The sequence below is a fragment of the Pollachius pollachius genome (genome assembly GCF_949987615.1).
Source record: "Pollachius pollachius genome assembly, chromosome: 19".
NCBI classification, from domain to species: Eukaryota; Metazoa; Chordata; class Actinopteri; order Gadiformes; family Gadidae; genus Pollachius; species Pollachius pollachius.
In genome coordinates, this window is record NC_136952.1 from 12,918,988 (window position 1) to 12,924,987 (window position 6,000).

Consider the following 6,000-nt stretch of genomic DNA (forward strand, 5'->3'; position numbering starts at 1 on the left):
TCTCCTAAGCCACCTTGTGCTGCCTCGCCGTGCCCCCTTCGTTGGCTGCCAAGTCCTGGAGAGAGACGGAGTTTGTGGTGAAAGTTGAACCCTCGTATTAATTAGGTTGCGTGGGTGTGTTCTTTTGTGCACTACCGTGTATTCATTAACTTTCTGCAGGCAACCTTTCGCCTTGGCCGTGCGGTTGGGCTGTTTGGAAAGCTGCAGACAATTGAACAATGAGCGGAGCGTAAGGGTCATAGAGTTAAGAACAAAATTTAACCAGATCTGCATTCTTCTTTCTTTACAGGACATGTGGTCAGCCTGGTTGACACGTGGGTCAGGGTTTGTCTCGTACAAGACACTACGGTGGCTTAAAGTTTCAACACGCTAGAACAATTTAAAATGTTGCAGTGATCAGATGCTCTGAGCAACTTTAACAAATTGTACCTAATGTCTGAAAAACACAGAAGCTTCTTTAAAAAACATATCTTCAATTGCTGTTTTTCCGTCGGCTTTGCTCTAACATATAAAGATAAATATATTATATATATTGATTAATACGTATATGCTGTACTGACTATTTACTGTCGTGTTTGTCTTGTCAAATCTGTGGGTTCCTATGAATATATCTCTGTATAGGTCTCTCGTGATCAAGGACTCCATCTCAATGAGACTTCCTGCTCTGGTGAAGGATCCCAAAATCTGAATTCGACCTCCCGACTCCGTGCCAGATCAGCTTGGTGTACAGGACACACACAACGGGTTCGTCTGGAGGACTGAGGTTAGCTAAGGTAGCGTTGCTCAGCCACCCACCTAGACGCATGGCCCCCCGTCCAGGCAACCAAGGGGAAAGTCTGAGGAACCCCCCCCCCCCCCGACTCCCGGAAAAGCCCCCTCGTGTATGTCTTTCTGCTGGGGCCCCGGGCCCCGAGTCTCCTGGCTAATGAATGGACATTTAATGATCTGAGAGGGCCGCTCAATTGAGTGGAAAATGTGTGGTTCTGTGGAGCGCAGAGGAACCTGTCACATGGGAACAAAGAGAAGGACCACCGCATTCACACACACACATGCATGTGCACATGTACACACACACATAGACATCCATACATACGCACGCCCTCTTTTATGCACAAAATGCATGCTCTTGTTTTCTTACACACACATGCCCACACCACACACTGGGGTTTTGTATCCTTGTTGAGGGAGTACGCATACACGCATACACAAACACGCACACGCACACGCACACACACACACACACACACACACACACACACACACACACACACACACACACACACACACGCACACACACTGAACCGAAATGTTCAGTGAAGTTGGAGTGTACTTAGGTAGTGATCACATGTTTTGGCACTAATCCCAGTTATGCAAACCTTCATTAACCCGGAGAAATCCCTCCGAGACTTAAGTAAATGAATGTATACGATGCCAAATAAAACAAACGGATTGCCAAAAAAAATCCTGGCTTCCATTCATTGAATTCATACACACATCAATATGACCGCTGATCATGAAATAGAGAAATAACAAAAGCAAAGCAGCCTCTCGAAAAATAAAACATCGGCCGTGTTAACCTGGGCTTTCATGTCCTCCCATTGGTTGACATATCATCTGAGCCAGACCATAAACAACACGGACCACTGTGTGTGTCCCCCCATGCCAGCTCCCATTAGCCAATCAGAGGCACTCATGAAGAGCGCCAGGTTTTATTTTAGTGTGTTTATGAAAGCACTAAAGGGATGACCGTGGGGGAGGGGGGGCTTCTTAAGGTTGAAAGACGAGCAAACAAGTTATACACCAAACTAGCAGTGGCTGCACGTTTTAACGTTTTTTTTTTTAGCCTGTTCTACATCCCTAAAAACACAAACCCTTTGCCACAGGTTAAAGCAAAGTGGGGTCCCCCCCCCCCCCCCCCACACACACACACTTCACACTCACACACACACACATTTCACACTCACATGCAGGCACCTCTCCCTCCCTGTTCTTCCACTTCCATCGAAGATTGGGCCGTCATTCACTCTGCTGTCGTGGAATTACATTAGAGCTGGATGGCTGTACCTATGCATCAACTTAACCGCCCTCCCGGTCTGCGCCTTATCCGGGCTGAGCAATAGGAAAGTACCTTTCCACAAATAACATCATGTGCTGACGCCGTAGGAAAATATAAGTATCTGTTGTCTGCGGCACGATGATGAAGAGGCAACAAATAAGATGGTTCCTCGTCTTGAGGAGTAATTCCTCGTCTTTAATGTGTAATCTCTACGATGGCAGGAAACGTGGGTAGAACTATAATCAACCACAGATCGAGATGTGTATTTCCTCTGTCTAAGTTGCCTTCCTGTTTTCTTCTGAGTGTGTGTGTGTGTGTGCGTTTGTCCGTGTGTGTGTGTGTGTGTGTGTCTACGTGTGTGTGTTTTAGTGTTTGTCTGTGATAACACATATAATGCACAGCTTCTTCACTGCTTGAATCTGCCTCCAACAATTACTGAATTAGTGAGTGAATGAATGAAGGAGAGATCTGTTGAGAGACGTGGAGTCTGCAGAGAGACGCACAGCCGTAATGATGTAAAAACCTTCAGTCAGTAAAGTTAGGTCATACATTGAGGCAAAGAGATGCTTTTTGACCCTCCCATGAATGGGTTAGTTTGTCTACTAACACAGGTCTCCAACATAAACAGGTCGCCAGTGTTTAGAGGAATGGAGACATGTAGAGGGTCTTGTTGTGATTGGCCCCTCCATCTGGGGGTCAGGGCAGTTATCACACCCAGGAGGGAAGCCCCCCTCTTTTGACCCACCCAACTGTTTCAAAGCCTTGCCCAACATGTTCACTCGTGGACGACCGCTACGACATGTGTATTTTCTCAAGAGCAGTGTTGAGGTTGTTTCATACTAACTTCAACGGACAAATTCTACCTGTAGAAGGCATCCTCCCGCACGATTTCTAAACCCAACCTTAATTGATGTGTACCAAAAAATCCTTATCCAAAAGTCCCTATGGATTAAAGTGTCTGCACAATGGGCTAAATAGACGTAAATCTGAACTAAGTTTGCTAAATGTTGTGGGTTCCCTTCTACGTGCCATCGCTCGTCATGTAATCTGACACCCTAGAGATTCTCAGTATTGGGAGAGGGGAGTACCAAAGTGACACCAGGCTCCACATGACTTTGTTTTATCACTCTGGCCTCCAGCCTGGTGTATGCTCTGAATCCTTTTCAATTGAAAGCAACGGTTTCCATGGTCCTGGAAATGGAATGCTGTTTTAAATTGACTCTGTCCGTTTAAATCGTGAATTCATTTAATCATGAAGCATAACTCAGATGCTCTCTATTGTGGCGAGAGTGTTTCAATTTCAGACCCCCTCCCCCTTCTGTCAAATCATTAACCCTCTTGAACAGGCTGGTCAATAGAAAAATAACAAAAGGCTCTCGGTGTTTGAGTGTTTCTAGAAAGTAACGGCCCCTCATTCTCTTGCTGCTGCGCTGCCTGCCAGTAAAGCGGTGCATTCCTGCAGAGTGAATGGATGAAGACTCTGATGAGAACATATTTTTATAGAAAAATAAAAAATTCAATGACGGCTGCAAACCTCCCCGTCAATCTCCTACATTCCAGATTTTCCTCTGATTGTGAAGGTGGAATTTTCTCACTGCGATATCAAACAGCAGAGGTTCAAACATATTCCGGTAAAACAAAACGAAAACATCCGGGAAAAAAATGTAATTATATTTTCACTGTACAGTAAAAAAAACCTTAAGTAAGTTTTGGCCAGAGCTGATTTGTTTTCATTCTGGCGATGCCTCTGCCTCTCTCCCCTGTCTCCACGCGTCTCTATACACTAAGCAGGGAAACAGGTGCCCCAGGACAGGGGGGGAGAGAGGGGGAGCTGGCCACGCCTTACACCTCAGGCCCTGCATTCCCCCACTCAGCGTAACGAGGTAGACCTGGGGAACCAGTGGAGCGGTTCTCCAGCTGAACTTCCTGCCTGCTACACAAACGGACACACACACACACACACACACACACACACACAAACATATGGCATATACATTCATATACAAAGACACACCTGCAGACACAGACACATAGACATACATGCACGCAGGCACGCAAACAAGTACAGACGCATATGCACACTCACACAGGCGCACACATATACACACATAGGCAGGCACTGTTTATGTTTTTATGGTCGGTTATCTAAAGTCGATAGATATACCCCCACTCTGCCTGTTTGCTTCACAGGCTATCAGGTAGACACGAGAAATGACCAACTGTCTAGAAATTTACATGCATCTTTTCCATTTCAAAATCGATTAATACATGTTAAAAATCCAAAAAGCTGTTAAACAAGGGACATTTCCCGGGGACATCTACAGCTTGGGGAAAGTCCGTTTCTGGGACTTTCCCCAGAAACTGAGATGTCTGAGGACCCTCACACACACGCACGCACACGCACGCACGCACACGCATGCACACTCATACACACACATACACATAGACATGGCGTGTGCAGATACACCCTTCCGTCCCACATAGACACAGTAAAATGCACAAACACAGGCATGCCCGTGTATAGTAAAAACATGTCAACATATGGATATTGACTTAGAGTCTCCATACACCCAAAGGTGAAAGTTACAGGCGAAAGAAACAGAACCACATACAACCTTTACGACCCCCTGGAAATCCCAGGTGAAGATTTAAACAAATGATCGCGGGGAGAAGGGAAGGCCCAAGTAACGAAGTCACGCCATAAAACCTGTTTTCCACAACCACAGGGAACAGAAGGAGTGTCGTGTTACCGGAGGGAGCGCGCTTCACGTGTGATCTATAGAACATCTGTATGTGAACGGGCTGGGGAATGTATGCTTCCTGAATGTATGCTACCTGAATGCATGCTAGCTGAATGTACGCTAACTGGATGTGGGCTTACTCAATGCGTGCTAACCGAATACGTGCTAACTGAATGTGCGCTAACCAAATGTACGCTTACTGAATGTGTGCTAACTGAATGGATGCTAACTGAATAAATGCTAACTGAATGTGTGCTAAATGAACGTTGGCTAACTGTACATAGGCTAACTGAAAATGTGAAGATCTATACAACACCTGTAAAGGGATGGCTAGAGGAGACGAAAGTGAATGCAAGCTGAATGTATGCTATTTGATTATCGAGATACAATCATCACCGTAGCATAGCACACATAACACAAAAATGAATCACTGATGCTCACGAGATAGTGTCTTGGCACGCACACAAGCTGGTTTTAGTGAGGGTGATGACAGATTAGAAATAAGATGGTTGAAATAACAACATGTTCTGCACTGTAAGTCAGCAAGTCAGGAGCCTTTTCCTGGTTGACACATCATCATAGTTGTGAGACTGAGAAGATGCTCATCGCAGACTTGTGTTTGCACGTATGTCCTTGCGGTTTGCATACTTGTGTCTGTCTGTATTATCCAAAGCAGGTGTGCAGATAATGCTGCCTAATGCTGCATCTTTCGATTTCATTTCAAATGAAAGCATATGTGTTTCTGGAGCCCTTTCAGAACAGTTGCCATGTTATCCCTGTTAAAAGGTCATCAAGGCCTGCCAACAGATTTTGGCAGGGGGGGGGGGGGGGGGGTTGGTATTTAAATAGACCACACTGTCTCCTCTCTCTCTTTCTCCCTCTCTCATCTATCTCGGAGCAGCGCATACTGAGCACATAGCAACCCTGCCCGCTTCCATGGCAACGCTAGGCGCTCCACTTGTCGTCGAGGTGGGCAGCGGGGAGTGGGGGCTAGAGTGCGTGCTGTGGTTCATATTCAACCAATGTCCTGCTCCCCATGTTGTGCACAGTCCACCCTCCCAGCTGTGCTGAATTCCCCAGAGTGAAGTCAAGAACACACAGCCACACAGTTTCTTGTTTTCTGCACCTCGCTTCCATTATTTTCACTTCTTTGATGATGTTGTTCGATGATTTTGTCAAGGACACTGTGAGCTGTACAACTTC